Source organism: Podarcis filfolensis, assembly GCF_964270895.1.
Source record: "Podarcis filfolensis genome assembly, chromosome: 4".
Lineage (NCBI taxonomy): Eukaryota > Metazoa > Chordata > Lepidosauria > Squamata > Lacertidae > Podarcis > Podarcis filfolensis.
Window position 1 is genome coordinate 6742114 of NC_139607.1, and position 17284 is coordinate 6759397.

Consider the following 17284-nt stretch of genomic DNA (forward strand, 5'->3'; position numbering starts at 1 on the left):
AAACTTGCAACAAGAATTAGCATTACATAGAGAAATAATAGTCGGCCTGTATAACAAGTCCTCATTGGCATGACCTAATACAATCAGCACAAGCATAACTATTAGAGGGGTTTTGGAGGGGTGGGGTTGGCAATAACATTCTGGTGAAATATATTTATAATAGTCCATCAGTGGTAATAACTTCAAGTGAGGGAAAACAACCTCTCATTCCTTTTTTGAATGTGCAACTCTGGTATAATCGAAAGGCGGGGTAGTTAGAGAAAAATGTGGATTACCTTGCAATTGAGTAATGATTATAAATGCTAATCCTATCTGTTGATTGAAAGGTGTATAGCTCTGAATGGCAGGCTAGAGAAAATTCCACTTATATTCCATCTATTGGTAGTATTATAGATATCAAAAACTAGAGATTAATGGATAGGCAATTAAGAACATGAGAAGGAATGAGAGGTTTTTGTAAGAAAACTGTCATTCATTATATCAAATAAAGAAATCATCCTTTCTACAGCGAGAAGTACTTGAGTTTGCAATCGTTCTGTGACATCTACAAATTAGGCAACCAATTAGTCTGATAAAAGAGGGAAACGGTATTGAGAAGTCAAATAATGATAGAACACATTGCTTCTTATCTATAACCCCAAGCATGCTTGGATATCATGCTTTTGAATTTATTCCTATCTATTAAGTTGCAAAATGGCAGCCCTCAATTATATGGGAAAAAGTAGAGGGGTCTGCTTAGGGTCATCATTAGAGTAGGGGCTAAAACTGCTTCACAACTTTGCCATTTTTGTCAGGATTCTGCTCGGTTTAGATACCTGGGGATAGCTCCCCTGAGTAGGAGGCCTGGGGCCTTTCAGCAAATCCCAGTACAACTGAGAAGATAGGGAAGAAATTGCAAAAGTCCCTGAGAAGCTCTGAAGTACCACTTCTCAGAAATGTCACACCTCAGTTCTTCAAAACCCCTTTGACCACATCCTAAGCACTGGCTTGGTCACCAATTCCTCACATTCACACCCTGGGTCTCAAAAGTGAGGCAGTCTACTTCTGGATATGCAGAACTGGTGGAGACAAACAGAAGACTGGCTTAATAAATCTTCCCCCTCACTCCAAAAACACCTTGCATTTCAACAAAAACCAGAATTCTCTCTCCCGCTCTCATGATCGACAAACATGAATTCTAGCATAAGTTGATGGCATTCAATGCTAGTAGACCCGTTGAGTTTATAGACATGATTCATTAATTTCAATGGGTTTACTCCGAGTCTAGGAGAAGGAAAACTCTGGTCCTAAACCTTTGCTGCCTTGCAAGATATCTCCAGGAGAAGAAAATGCTAAGGAATAAACCGTACACAAATCTGGCATGGAGTCCTTAAGATTTAGATAGATTTAGATTTAGATAAATTTATTGTCATTGTCCGTATATACACAGTATACACAACAACGAAAATCAAACAACCCCCCAAAGACCGGGTTCACATACACATTTACACGTATCTCCAACACTCTCATCCTATTCAGACATAATCTATAAAACATAACATAATCCAGAATATAACATAACCTATTTAAAGGCATAACATAACCTAAAACCTATCTCATTCCTTCCTACTCCCTGCTTGCTATTTCTTGCAACTGGCCCTGAGATCATTATTTAGTGCAATCAGAGCTCTTGGATAGAAACTATTCAGAAGGCGTGTGGTTCGTGTTTTCATTGTCCTATATCTTCTGCCCGAAGGCAACAGTTCAAAGAAGTTGTGAGCAGGATGGGTGGGATCTCTCAGGATATTGTGTGACTTCTTCAAAGTGCGAGACGTGAAGATCTCATCCAGGGTTGGTAGTTGGAGCCCAATAACATTCTGGGCAATTTTAATTATTCTCTGTAAAGCTTTTTTATCCGTTTCGGAGCTGCTCCCATACCACGATAATACACTATAGGTTAAGACACTCTCGATGGTACTGTGATAATAGGACAGAAGTAGGTGCTGAGATAGATTCAGTCCCCTGAGCATTCTCAGGAAATACAACCTCCCCTGCACCTTCCTCACAACCATATTAATATTTGCAGTCCATGAGAGGTCCTCAGAGATATAAATGCCCAGGTATTTAAAACTACCAACCCTCTCCACCTCCTCGCCATTTATGTACAATGGTAAAAATACACTTTCCTTTCTCCTAAAGTCAATTATGAGTTCTTTGGTTTTTTTGGTGTTAAGCATAAGATTGTTTTCTTTACACCATTGAATTAACCCCTGTACTTCTTTCCTATAAGCAGTCTCATTGTTCTCACTAATGAGCCCCACCACTGTTGTATCATCCGCAAATTTGATGATTGTGTTGGACTTATACAGTGGGGTGCAATCAAATGTGTACAGGGAATAGAGAAAGGGACTTAGCACACATCCCTGAGGGGCTCCTGTGCTTAATACTAGAGTAGAAGAATAGTAAGGTCCCATTCTCACTGTCTGCGGCCTATCAGTCAAGAAATTCCTTACCCACAGACAGATCTTCTGATGTATACCCAAATTGGTCATTTTAAGAAATAACCTGTCTGGCAGAATTGTATTGAAGGCAGAACTGTAGTCCACAAACAACAGCCTTGCGTAGGTTCCCTGTCGTTCTAGGTGACTCAGTACAGTATGGACAGCGATGGAAATAGCATCATCAGTAGATCTGTTTCTTCTGTATGCAAACTGGTACGGGTCTAAAGTGGATGGAAGACCAGCCTTAATATGATCTAGCACCAATCTCTCAAAACATTTCATAACAACAGATGTTAGAGCTATTGGTCTATAGTCATTGAGAGATACCACCACTGACTGCTTGGGGACTGGCACTATAATCGATGTCTTCAGGCAGGTAGGGACAGAACCCTGCAACAGGGATAGGTTAAAAATGTCCGTAAATACCCCAGCTAATTCTGCAGCGCAGTCCCTAATAACCCGTCCCATAATTCCATCCGGTCCAGCTGCCTTCCTAATGTTAATGCTCCGAAAGGCACGTTGTACGTCAGAGGTCTGTAATAAAAATGGTTGTCTATCAGTAGTAGTTTCTGATGATGTGCTGGTAGCCAATGCTGTAGTGACGGTAGTTCCAGTTCCCACCTCAAAGCGACTAAAAAATTGATTCAGTTGATCAGCCAGGTGCGCACTGCTACTGGCCAGTTCGTTTTTAATATTTTGCCCTGTGATTTGTCGCAGGCCTTGCCATACTCGACGAGGGTCGGAGCTCTCAAAAAGTTTTTCAATCCTCCGGCAGTACATAGCTTTGGCATTCCTAATGCCCTTTTTCAATTTGGCTCTGGCTTCTCTATACTGTTGCGCATCACCAGAATGAAAAGCAGCATTTCTTACCTTTAACAGAAGATACACATCCCTGTTTAGCCAGGGCTTGTTGTTAGGGAACACCCGTATTTGTTTGGTGGTAGTGACAACATCAATGCAGCTTTTAACGTAGAACAGTACTGTTGAAGCGTATGTGTCCACATTATTCTCCACAAAAAGCGACCACTCGGTGCTCCGAAAGCAATCTTGAAGTTGCTCAGATGCACCTACTGGCCACACTCGTATCTCTCTAGTTGATGGTCTAATTCTGCATACGAGAGGTCTATATGATGGTATCATAAGTAAAGATATGTGGTCTGACTGCCCCAAATTGGGCAAGGGCTTGGTCTTGTATCCATGCATGATGTTACTATATACTCGGTCCAGGGTATTTCCCCCCCTAGTGGGACAATCAACATACTGGTGGAACTTAGGAAGCACAGTCCTTAAATCGGCTCGGTTAAAATCACCAGCAACCACAAATGCTCCATCCGGGTGGGCCCGCTGCTGTTTGCTAATAGCAGTTAGCAGGTGGCCCATAGCTGTAGTAGTGTTTGCATCGGGAGGTATATACACCGCTGTTATTATAACAACATTAAACTCACGTGGCAAATAAAAAGGGCGGCACTTCACCACTAGGTACTCCAAGTCAGGAGAGCAATGCGTGTCCATTTGTTTGATGTCCGAGCTCCAGTTGTTATTTATATAAACGCAAATTCCTCCTCCTCTGCTCTTCCCGGATTCAGCGGTTCTATCCGCTCTAATTACTGAGCGTCCTTCTAGCTGCAGAAGTCCCTGTGGAAAGGAGGGATCCAGCCACGTCTCTAAAAGGACCATAACACAGCAGTCCCGGATACTTTTCTGCCGAGAGGTAATAAGCTCCAACTCCTCTACCTTGTTAGGTAAGGATCTCACATTTGATACAAGGAGACTTGGCAATGCAGGCTTGTGGGGATTTTTACCTAACCTCACTCGTAGTCCAGCCCTGCAACCCCTCTTCTGCTTACGCCCTCTCCGTTTTCTTTTCTTTCTGGCAAGGAGAGCAAGGGGAGTATCCCAAGAATGTGCAAGATATGGAGGCTCCAAGATGGTTGGATGTCATCTTGTACGTCGTCTCCTGGCAACTCCTATAGCCAACCCAAACATATTGCTCTGCTTTCCTTTGGACCACATCAGTGAAGCCGAGAGTGGGGGGTCTTGTTGTGTGGCCAGCCCAGGACCTCCACACACACTGCCCAGTCTTGCACTCTGGGGAGGTCACTTTGGTGCTGGTAACACAGCAGTTTGACTTCACCCCTGAAAGTGCACTCCATTGTCTCCAGAGACAGACAGATGCAGACAATATTAATTTCATTGGGTTTACTCGGAGTAGAACTTAGCTGAATACAATACAGAGTCAACAGGGCTGTAAGCGATCTTGGTCATATAGGATTGTTCATGCATTTCAACAGAACCTTCCAGAATTTTCTCTTCTTCCAACCCACCCTCAATGTGAATTTAAAAAAGTTCTCAAGAGGCCCTTTGTCTCACAACCAACCTTAGCAAAGGAGAAAAGATGTGCTACTGAATTGTCCTGTACAAAGAAAAGCTGTGGTTCTGTCCTCTACCTTGTGCTCAAAAAATGAAATAAAAAGATATGAGAGAGAGAGAGAGAGCTGCAATCTAACTAGGGGAGTATTCATGAGGTTTGCAGATTTCGAAGAGCAGTCTCATTAAGAATTTGTGGTTCTAATTGGCTCAGGTAAGGTGCCTGGAGGCTTGCTTGGCCTTCTAGGGATAGAAAAAAAACATGACAAAAGGACCTTTAAATAAAGGCTGTCCTGATGGTTTAATTATTTGTTTTAAAAAAGGAAGGATTTAACTGGAGACACAACAGCAATCCCATGGTGGGGAGAATCCAATGGAAACCATTAGCACTGTGAAATTCCTTCCTTCCACCCACTACTGGCCAACCACTCGCTGCCTCTCCTTTGTCTTACTGGAGACACCAAATGCTGAAGTCATTTCCACATTTAAAAAAAACCTATTTATTTAGCAACTGGACAGAACCTTCACAATTCATATTTTCCTTCACACTCAGAGCCCTGTACAGTGGAACCTCGGTTTTTGAACATAATCCGTTCCAGAAGTCCATTCGACCTCCAAAACGTTCGAAAACCAAGGATCAAAGGACTATCAGCAAGTTCAATGGAAGAAAAATGAGAAAAACACGCCGTTTTTGGCGTTCGGCTTCCCAATCATTCGGCAGCTGAGACGTTTTAAAACTGAGGTTTGAATGTACAAACTTCTCCTGTCTATGTAAGAAGATCCTCTTTCTCCCAGTTTTTAGAGCACTTTTGCCTGCAAAACAGGAACAGCCTCATGCAACTGCACATTATATTCATGATCTATCCTACGCATTTTTGCCATTTGAGTGATTTCTTTCATTTCTTTCCTGTTCTCCTTAGTTGATATTTAAAAAGAAAGAAACAACATTTTGAAAACTTCTTTGCAGGTTAGATGCTGATTGTCAATGGCAGCTGATTAAGTCTCTAAAACTCATTGCAGTACAACTGAAATGTGCCCACAAATCCCCACCCCCATACACTTCATATCACATTTGCTTCACAGAATAACAAAACCTTATTTTCTTCTTATGTTTCAAGCCTCTTTGATCCATTGTCAAACTGTGTTGATTCTAATTCTTCATGTAACTGGATCGGCAATCACACTTTCTCATTATGGTTGTATTGATTATCCTTTTCTCATATTTGTATCATCACTTGTTACAATGAATATATTTAAAGAAGCCTATTATTGAAAATTTATCCAGGCAGTTATGACAACCAATATTCTTCTCTGTCTTATTTCATGCAGAAGGAAGATTCACATTCACTTCTTCACCATAGCTTGTTTTTGTTCATTTTCATAGAATTTGTGGCTTATTGTTGCTGTTATGTAATTAGGAAAAGAACGCTAATTTAAGTTAATTGAGCTCTGGAAATGCTCCAGGATCCTAGAGGAAACTGAAGTTTTGATAGGTGATATTGAACATTTTACTATCTTGATTCTTGTTCACGTACCCCTAAAGCAAACAAACCTGAAATGCCACACTGAAAGCAGATCATTAGACCCGAGTCAAATGACATTTCATACACCCCAATCCACGTACCAAAGCCAAATGGACTAGCAACTGAATCTTAATTCAGCACTGGTGAAAATGTCCCCCATCCTGTTTAAGGGGTAAAAGACTTAGGGGATGCAGAGTAGGCCATATGGCACAGATGCAAATAATTTTGTTCTTCAAAAAAGCAGTGTTGGCCCAAGCCAGTTTAACTCCTGAGGTGAAGGGCAAGTTGGTACACCATCCATAGTTCTTGTACAGAAGCTAAGTGGGCTGACAGCTGAATCTGACTTCAGCACTAGTGATGTGACTGTATCCTTCATCACACCAGAGGCAGCAAGTTAGTTTAGGGGCCCCAGGAGACTGTGTGATATACAGAACTCTGCCCTCCAACAGATAGTAAAGCCAGAGGAGCTCAAGAAGACCAGCTAGGGGACTGTCTCTGCTGCCTGTCAGTATCTGCATCCTCTGGTGATTCCCCCTTCCTGTCTAATGGTAGGGTTGGCCCTACCAACATCTAACCACTGCTTTGCACCCCTATCACCCACTTCACTCTGCCTAATGGTAAGATCATGCCTCATACAATCAGCCTAGCCCATTCGTTTAGAGCAGTGGTGGACAAACTTGGCCCTGTTAGCTAGGGATGATGGGAGTTATGGTCCAAAACAGCTGGAGGGCCAAGTTTGGCCACCACTGATTTAGAGCCAAGATGGGGAACCTCCAACCTGTAGGCCAAACCTGACCTTCCAGGAGTTCAAATTTGGCCTGTGAGGCCATTTCTCTCAAACTATGCTCATCTGCCCTACACCTGATGTCATATGTGATGTCAGGTGTGGAAGACATAGAAATGCAGTTGCCAATGAACAATCTGGTGCTTTAGACTGTGTGCTCTTGATTTTGGACTAGCAAGGGAAAGCTGGCTTCCGTAAAGCCAACACCTGCTGGATCAGCTGAGCAAGCAACTTCATTAGAAAGCAGAATTCAGTGTGTTCGCTGTACCTGTGGGGAACTGGCTCATCCAGTCAATGTCTGGCTCTGCTGCCCATCAGCTAAGCAGTAAACCAAAAGCCTCAGGCATAGAGCTCTTTACAATCTCTGCATGGTGCTTTGAAGTCCTTACTTCAGGATGTCAAAGCACCCAATCACCGGCCATCCTTGTGATGTCCAATGATTGACATGTGGGCAGCCTCACCCACTAGTCAAATTCAGCCTGTGAGACTAGGATCTGATAAAGAACAGAAGAGCTTCTCCACCCTTGGGTTGGAGGCTTTCACATCCTTCATATGTACCATGTTTATCATCGTGAGAGGAAAGTAATCTGAAAATTACCCAGAAGAAGAAGAAGAACAGCTTGGTAGGTTTCTGGATGAAACATCGGCTCTCGATCCATTCCAGTCCGGCTTCCGCGCTGGTCATGGGACCGAGACGGCTCTGGTCGCCCTAACAGATGATCTCCACAGGCAGCTGGATCGAGGCTGGTCAGGGCTGCTGATTCTTCTAGACCTGTCAGCAGCCTTCGACATGGTCGATCACGAACTCCTAGACCACCGCCTTGCCGACGTGGGGATCCAGGGCACAGTCCTCCAATGGCTGCGCTCGTTTCTCTCTGGTCGGGGACAGAGGGTGGCGCTTGGGGGGGAATTGTCATCGCGCCACTCCTTGGTGTGTGGAGTGCCTCAGGGTGCGATTCTCTCCCCGATGCTTTTTAACATCTTTATGCGCCCCCTCGCCCAGCTTGTCCGGAGTTTGGGGCTGGGTTGCCATCAGTATGCCGATGACACCCAACTCTATCTGTTGATGGATGGCCATCCTGACTCGGCCCCAGACACACTGACCAGATGTCTGGAAGCTGTGGCTGGATGGTTACGTGGGAGCCGGTTGAAGTTAAATCCTTCGAAGACAGAGGTCCTCTGGCTGGGACGGGACGATATGGGATTGAGGGGGCAACTCCCATCTCTTGCGGGGGTGCAGTTAGTGCCAGCACCATCCGTTAAGAGTTTGGGTGTAATCTTCGATACCTCCCTCTCTATGGAGGCGCAGATTGCAGCTATAACAAAGGCGGCATTTTTCCATCTCCGCCAAGCTAAGCAGTTGGCCCCTTATCTCTCTCGCCCTGACCTAGCCACTGTGATCCATGCGACGGTCACCTCCAGTGACGGTCACCTTATTGTAACTCGCTCTACGTGGGGCTGCCCTTGAGACTGACCCAGAAACTCCAGCGGGTGCAGAATGCCGCGGCGAGACTCCTTATGGGGTCTTTGCTGCGAGACCACATTCATCCGGTACTATACCAGCTGCACTGGCTCCCGGTGGAGTACAGGATCAGGTTTAAGGTGCTGGTTTTAACCTTTAAAGCCCTATACGGCCTAGGACCCTCGTACCTACGGGACCGCCTCTCCTGGTATGCCCCACAAAGAAACCTACGGTCTGCAAATAAAAACATCCTGAAGGTCCCAGGCCTCAGAGAGGTTAGGCTGGCCTCAACTAGAGCCAGGGCCTTCTCGGCTGCGGCTCCAATCTGGTGGAACGCTCTGTCACAAGAGACTAGGGTCCTGCGGGACCTGACATCTTTCCGCAGGGCCTGCAAGACAGAGCTGTTCCACCAGGCCTTTGGTCAGGGCGCAGCCTGACTCCCTCCTCTGGTAACCTGCACAGAGTTTTGTTTAATGGTTGCCATTAACTTGATTTTAATTAATTTTTATAATGAAATATTTTTAGAATGTTGGTTTATTTGATTGTTTGATTATTTGATTGTTGTTAGCCACCCTGAGCCCGGCTTCGGCTGGGGAGGGTGGGATATAAATAAAATTTATTATTATTATTATTATTATTATTATTATTATTATTATTATTATAAGAAGGTTTGGGGAGGGGGAGGGAAGAAATATATTTAGGTTTAAATTGTAAATAATGGAATGACTTTGAAGAGTTTCATTTTAGCCCCAGCTGAGTTTTAGACACTATAAATTCAAATAATCTGATCTAAATAACTGCATTTCAGTGTTTCATACATTTCCACTCACCCGAGAACTAGAAAATATGGATGTGAAATGTCATAAACATATTCCTTGAAATACCAATAGATTAAGAAAAAAGTTTGTGGGAATTCAGAAGTGACCTTGATGATTAGCTGAAGGCTTAACAATATGGTCATCCCAAAAGAGGTAAACTGAAATAATCTCACTGGTTGAAAATATGTTCTTTTCCTTTTTTTTATTTAATGTTATGAACCACACTGTAACGGTGTATTATTTTTCTCATTTTCCAAGCATGCGTTCAGATCATTTAATATAATTGTATGTTTTATGTGCACTGAGGTGTTATAAAGCACTAAAAGATGAAGAAAACGGATGGTCTTATTATAGCACAGATCTACAGCACAGCCCAACAATTATAGGGAAGCTTCTTGTTAGCTCTCTCTTTCCAGCGGTATACATATAAGCAACAATGACAAACAGCAGTGCTTACCTTATTAATACTTCACTACTAATACATCAGCTTTAACTAAGTCTCAGGTGACCTAAAACACTCTCAACTGAGGCAGGGCCTTTGCCTTAACTTGCATGCTTCAACAGTTTTATTATGTTAGCTTTCTTTCGACACACATAATGCACAAATAAACTGATCCGTTGGGTATCTAGGCCCTCGTTGATATTCCACAGATTAACTGAAGTTTTATTCAGAGTGAAATAAAAAAGAAGAATCTAACAATGGCAGGAATGTACACAAGCTTGTAAATTGCAGCAGTGCTAATCAAATGTGGGTTTAGCAGTTGATCATTTCGTCAAGGCTTAAATGTTATAAATGAATGTTTGATGAAGAGCAGCCCTTCTTCCACCCCACCATATCCCACTTATCTGAGAGCAAACTATATTTTAGCCCTATGGAAGATGCTGAGAAATACACAGCCATTTCTAATAACCTCACGTTCATAATAATATGATTGCAAGCTAAATGGCCTGGGGTGGTGGTTAGCCCGTCAGATCTAGCAGCTGATGGGTCAGATCTGCCTCCAAAGTAGCTCCATCTGCCCCTTGTTGATCTGAGAATGTTTTGGGTTCACCCTCTGCCTACTTAAAACCAAAACTGACTATACAATCTGGTATCAAGGTCAAATGCACCCCAAGAAAGCTAGTGGAAGTTATTAAATATGACACAATTTGCAGGTAAGAAACAAATGCATTTTCGAGACTTTCCTTTTCCCAATAAAACTATATAGTCACAAAAGACCCTCCCATTAGTGCATGTATAACAGTATGTACAGTGGTACCTCAGGTTACAGACGCTTCAAGTTACAGAATCCACTAACCCAGAAATAGTACCTCGGGTTAAGAACTTTGCTTCAGGATGAGAACAGACACCGTTTGGCGGTGGCACAGCAGCAGCAGGAGGCCCCATTAGCTAATGTGGTGCTTCAGGTTAAGAACAGTTTCAGGTTAAGAACGGATCTCTGGAAAGAATTAAGTTCTTAGCCCAAGGTACCACTGTATAATGTAACAAGAGTGCAATAATAATTAATCATAAAATACCAGTCGCAACAACCAATTTGATAGACCTTCCAACTATAGCATAGCTGCTCTGACTCTACTGCTGTAGCTGTACAGCAACTACATTCCACAACTTCATGGGGTGGAGACAAAACTGTTTCATATTACAATGTTGTGCCATTGCACTGATCAAAGAGATGATTCCTTTCCCTTTTCTTGGTGTCAGCAATGGCAGGTCCTACCAATTTTGAGACTGGCTCTTCTGGTGTCTTTGGCAATCTGGTCTAGATCCATCCTACATCAGTTTGATCAACTAGGGCTACAAGAAAGAGACTTTTTAAGGATGTTCAGACTATATTGGATTATTAACCTTCCAAAATAAAAATAGAGAGAGAGAATGTCCACCATATTTCTTTGTGGGGGGGACGCACCCACCAACATCCACCATTTGATTATCAATGTATATAGGATGTAGAGGTGTTGAGAGAAGTGAATGATTTGTATTGTATGAAAATAGGTGTGTGTGTGTGTGTGTGTGTGTGTGTGTGTGTTTAACCCAATTGAAACAGCATTTGGTGGGGTCACTTGAACCCCTAGTGCCTTATAAGCATACATCCCGCCCCCATTCATTCCAGAAGGAGAAGAATTAACTCTAAAAGCCGTAAGGGTAAAAACTTGAATTTTTATCTACATTAAGGAAGGATGGGTCCCTAAAAGAGCACATAGCAATTAGCCCCTTGTCTAAGTTAAGGGCCATCTGAATCACAGGTTTATGGCAGACTGACATTAAAGCAGTATGGATTCCCCACACCCCAGTTTTGTCGAGGTGTGTTTGACCCCATCTCTCACTACTTGTTAAAATGTTCCTCACACTCTTGCTAATTAAAAAGGCGTCATGAGCTGTTTTATCAATTGTAGTCTGGAAAGACCAAATAAAAACTACTCTCTGCCTCATAAGAGGACCTCTGAAAGAAAACACATTTGTACCTCAGCACATTTGACTGATGCGGATGGCGCTGTGGTCTAAACCACTGAGCCTCTTGGGCTTGCCGATCAGAAGGCCGGCGGTTCGAATCCCTGCGACGGGGTGAGCGCCCGTTGCTCAGTCCCAGCTCCTGCCAACCTAGCAGTTCGAAAGCATGCCAAAATTGCAAGTAGATAAACAGGTACCATTCCGGTGGGAAGGTAAACGGTGTTTCCGTGCGCTGCTCTGGTTTCACCAGAAGCAGCTTAGTCATTCTGGCCACATGATGTGGAAAAATTGTGTGCGGACAAACATTGGCTCCCTCGGCCAGTAAAGTGAGATGAGCACTGCAACCTCAGAGTCATTCGCGACTGGACTTAACTATCAGGGGTCCTTTACCTTTACCTTTCTACCTTTGACTGAAGCCCTCACACCACACAGATTCATGAGGTGCACTCTTTTAAATGCCTTGCGGTTAAAGTTTTGCCAAACATAGAGGTTGACTACCTAGGAGGAGGTTAAAATGCTCTAGCTCCTGATTGGCATTTTCAAAAAGCATGGTGGTTTAGGAAATACCCAGGTATGCCATCCCTGAGGTGGATGCAATTGCCATGTCACCTTGCCAGCAACAACGCCTTCTTAGATTTTCATGTTGGGCATGCGTTGTTCTTGCAGCTTCTTGCCCAGTTAAGAATCAGTCATAAGAGAGAAAATGAAAGAAAAAGATGGCAAAGTCACAGACCACCTTGGATTAACCCTCTGCTTCCCATGCACATGGAAGTTCTTATGCTCTTCTACTTTGTTAATATCTGAGTGCCTGAAGAAGAAAATCAAAGTGGTGTGTTCCCCCTACCAATCCACATCCATACTACCCAGCTAGTAAAAATGTAATAATAAAGATCAACATTATCACTTTGCTGCTGGGTTTTAGAGCTCTTGATGGAGGTGTCTGTTGGAGAACTTGGAGGTGTTAAAGGAGCAGCTGTGGAAAAAGGGGAAATCATCTTCCTAGACCTTTTGTTGCTTTAGGTGCCTTGTCAGGCCTGTGGCCACAATGAAATACGGTAGCTCAGTTTATGCAAGATGTTAATAGCCAAGGAAGGAGGAGAGCTTTCTTCACCTGGACAGAAGGTACCAGTGCCGTCTGGCTTTGGGATAATAAATACAGACCTTGTGTTTTTATGTTGCGCACCACCTTGCTATATTTTCTGTGAAAGTGCAGTTTAAAAATTCCAAAATTATAAATAAATAAAGTTCTAAGGCCCTCGTCCACAGTAAAGATTTGAAGCATATGATGCTTGTAAGGAAGATACGTTGCTGTATTTTCCCCTATTTTCATGGATTTCTTTAATACCCTCCAAGTGCCATGTGTTAATTGAGTTAAAAATTGACACCTCTCCCTTTATTTTAACTTTCAGTGTTTTCTCGTTTTAGAATGTATGATTAAAATATAAGTGGCAGCCACTGAGGAAAAAAATTGTGGGTTTTAAAAAATAGTAATAATAATGCCGCTTTAACAAACTCTGTAGTTCCTGCAGTCTTTCACTAAGGTTACACAAAGACTCTAGTGCTAAACACAGAGAAGCTACACAAAGACGCTGGTAAATACCTTACTTGGAAGAAAATTCCATCAGTTTCCCTCCCTCGCAGCGATTATTTCCTCATTGACAGTGATTTCATAACTCCATAAAGCTATTAATTCAGATTCTGAAGATACTATCAAGTTGTGTGGTATGCATTGGGTCTAATCAATTTCTTTCAGACAAAATGGATGTATAGGGCTTGTAACTTTTTAAGAATAATAAAAATAAATGGGTCACATCCTTTATTTAGCCCTATAATCAAGCACACAGATCCAGCAAAATCAAATTCTTCCCCGCCAGCTGCATTTTTATTTCTCAGGTCTGTATTCACATTGAATGAGGAGGGATTGTTAATCCTCCTTGAAAAGGATGGAATTGCTAATGCAGTTAAGTACTACTTGACATGTTAAGTACTTTCTTTCTGAATGCAGAAATTAAGCGGCATATGATAAAGGGGGTTCTCTTTTTTCCAGTATGGTGCAAAATCTTCAGAATAGTTCTCCTTATTTGTAGCCCAGAAATAAAATCTAAGTGTTTTTTCATGTTTCCTCCAGAAGTCTGCTGCTTTCTTTGTCTTTTGTTTTATGGCATCATTTTCTGATTGCCAGTTTATCACCATAGTGTTTACAGTGTACCAGTTCAAACCCTCATTTTATTACTAAAAAAGAAAGAGGCAAATTATTCCTCTACTTAAATGTTTTGAATTCTTATGTAAAAATCACCAGCCTGTGAACTATAATTCATTCTTAAGTGAAAGAGAAAGTTACCAATGTTTTCCTCAAACCGTGCAAAGCCCAGTGTGAATATGGTGTGTTGGAAGAAAGGCAGGAGACCGGGAGACATTCATTGATTAACTAGGACCCATTTACTAATTACAATGTTCTCTGGAGGGAACCGGCTCAAAATTTATAGCTGTACAAGCAACACAAGACTGAGCCTGCAAGGAGAAATTTCTGATAGCTGTTGCGCAATGGACTGACAACCTCATTGCACTATCTGCATTTGAATGTGTAACATATCAGAGTCAGTCACTTCTGGATAAATGTCTGTATGTACTAAGCTGCATGCCTAGAAATGGCAATATTCTGTGGCACCACTTGAACTGTTGTAAATATCAAGATTTTTGCTTTTGAAGCATCTCTGGAAATTGATGTATTTATATGGTTCCCCTTCTTCATCCCTCCCCCTTCCCTTCCCTTGTTCTTGTTGTCTGTTGCACAAAAGGAAGAAACTGAATAAAAACAAAAACATAGAGCCCCTAATGGATAAAATTACATAGGCCTATATAATTCACCATCCTGATTTGTACATTGGCCAGTTAGATGCCTACCTGAGAAATTAGTGGCTATTACCATAACACGAGTGGCGCTGTGATCTAAACCACTGAGCCTCTTGGGCTTGCCAGTCAAAAGATTGGTGGTTCAAATTCCCTTGATGGATTGAGCTCCCATTGCTTTGTCCCAGCTCCTGCCAACCTAGCAGTTCAAAAGCATACCAGTGCAAGTAGATAAAGCAGGAAGGTAAACTGCGTTTCCGTGTGCTGTTGTGATGTCGGTGTTCTGTTGCACCAGAAGCGGCTTAGTCATGCTGGCCACATGACCCGGAAAAACTGTCTACGGAGCGGACAAACGCCGGCTCTCTCGGCCTGTAAAATGAGATGAGCGCCGCAACCCTAGAGTCGTTCATGACTGGACTTAACTGTTAGGGGTCCCTTTATCTTTACCATATCTTGTGGTAGTAAGTTCTGAAAATTGATGACGCACTGCTTAGAGAAGTGTTTTCTTTTATCCATACTGAATCTTCTGCCATTTAGATCCATTAGAAGGTCATGTGCACAGAATTTAGTGCACACACCGCGTGCCTCTCATCTTCCATTCTACAACCCTGTTGTGTCCCGTCCCCCCGTGCTGCCCTCTCAGCTTGGCATCCAGTGCGGGCAAACTGGTCATGCTAGCCTAAATCTGCCTCTGTTTAGAGATTTGTTGGCAGGGCTGGATAAACCAACTTAAGTCCATTCCAAGTCAGGTTCAAGTACTCAATCACAGTTCTGTTCTGTTCTATTCTGTCCTGGTTTTTTGCGGACTTTCTGAAAGGACACACACGCAACAAAAACATTGTTATTAGTACACGTTTTGTACATGTTCCTCCCATAAAACACACATTTTTCAATATCATTTTTCTGTAAAATGCCTACTGTAAAATGAGAAGTGTGTAATCTGACTGATAGCTGCATTCTGATTCACCAGCATAAATTTTGAATTGGGTTGGTGTGCTACACAAAGGGGAACAAATAGAACCCCCTTCCAACCCTACTTGTAGGGAACAGAGGAGGAAGGGAATAATAATAATTGGTCCTTTCAACAACTCACATTGAATTCTTGTAATTCTCTAAAAAGTATAATTTTGGAAGCAGAGCATGGGTGGCTTGCACATCTCTGCCAGGAACATATCAACTAGATCCACAGATCATTAGCGCCCTATGTTTGTGGGTCAAAATGGAACACTAATAGCATGATCTTACGCGGCAGTAAGTCCCATTTAGTTCAATGGATTTACTCACAAGGAAGTGTCCAAAGGATTTCAGCCTTAGACAGCTCAGTACTTTGTGGCACATTTTCTGCCAAAGCCACAGCAGAATATAAGCATCTAAGTGTTATCTGCATCATCCTTAATTTGAACTCATGTTACTCACCACTTAAAATATGAATGCTTAGGCTGATGAAAATTCTTAAAGTAATCCTGCTTCACTGCACTTAAGAAGTTTTGCTGTTCAAAATAGTAATTCAAATGAAAATTGCTGGAAAGGAAAAATTAATGTTAATGTACTGAAGATCACCGAGTACTTTGTGTTGACGTGGCATGGAAAATATTTCGCTTCAGAAAAGCTTTGCACTGGTGTGCATTTTTTCTGTACTCTGAAAAACTGCTAGTCAAACTATAATGTTGATAACACAAAGTCGGTTGTCACAGGCTGGTTTACCACACCTCTCAATTACTTGGATGTAAATCTCACGGCTCCGTAAATAAAAGGTTTCAACGACAAAAGTGACATTCACTTTAATAGAAACTTTCTGCAGACAGGCTTGAAGTGGCAGTTTTATCTGCATCATAATATTTAAAATATTGCACATGTATGATGCGCACATAATACACATTGATGATGATGTACATATGCAATGTTGTATTGCCTCAAAATCAGCAGCTGAAGTACACCATGGAGATAGACTTTCTGATAACCACACCACTCAGATGTGGGACTTGTATTCCAAAGGTTCTTTTAGATATAAAAATGAAGTTCAACAAAAAATCAAGAGATAATGCCCAGATCTAATTACCAACTATCTAAGTGAGGCAATGGTACTTTAAAAGAAACCTAATTCTACAAACATGGGTTGGCAACTGGGATTTTTAACAACTTAACCTTTGTGCTGCAGCTAAAGGCAGATGTGAAGCTCCTAAATAATGCCAGTCATAAGATGAATAATTTAATACAATTTAGCATAATGTTAAAAAACAACAATTAAAAGTCATGGGCAAAGTTCCTGGCCTTCCTGAAGCTTTAAAAATGATGTACACTTTGTAGCAAGAAATGTAAAAGCATAATCACATAAAGGCTTGCCTTTTACAAATTTCTTAACCTATTTCTGTGTTCGTTCTCAGTGGAACTACTGTGAAGAAATAGGCAACTTCTGCTTTGATCCAGTACAGGTGATCCATGCGTGTGGGGAGATCTCCTGGTGAAACATTGCATGCACAGAATGGTGTGACATGTGTCATTCTTATACCCTCCAACATATTGCTGTGGAAGACCAGGATGGTCATGAAAA

At 42.2% G+C, this 17284-nt stretch overlaps 1 long non-coding RNA gene across 1 annotated transcript in view; it reads right to left on the reverse strand.

Moving 5' to 3' along the window:
* Positions 1 to 17284, reverse strand: part of LOC310761278 — a 134481-nt gene that overhangs the window by 5618 nt on the left and 111579 nt on the right. Inside the window, exons 9-10 of the long non-coding RNA XR_014547303.1 lie at positions 16150 to 16254; positions 15463 to 15543 (exon numbers count right to left, since the gene is read on the reverse strand). This is a non-coding gene — a long non-coding RNA (uncharacterized lncRNA). The remainder of the gene's footprint in view (positions 1 to 15462; positions 15544 to 16149; positions 16255 to 17284) is intronic.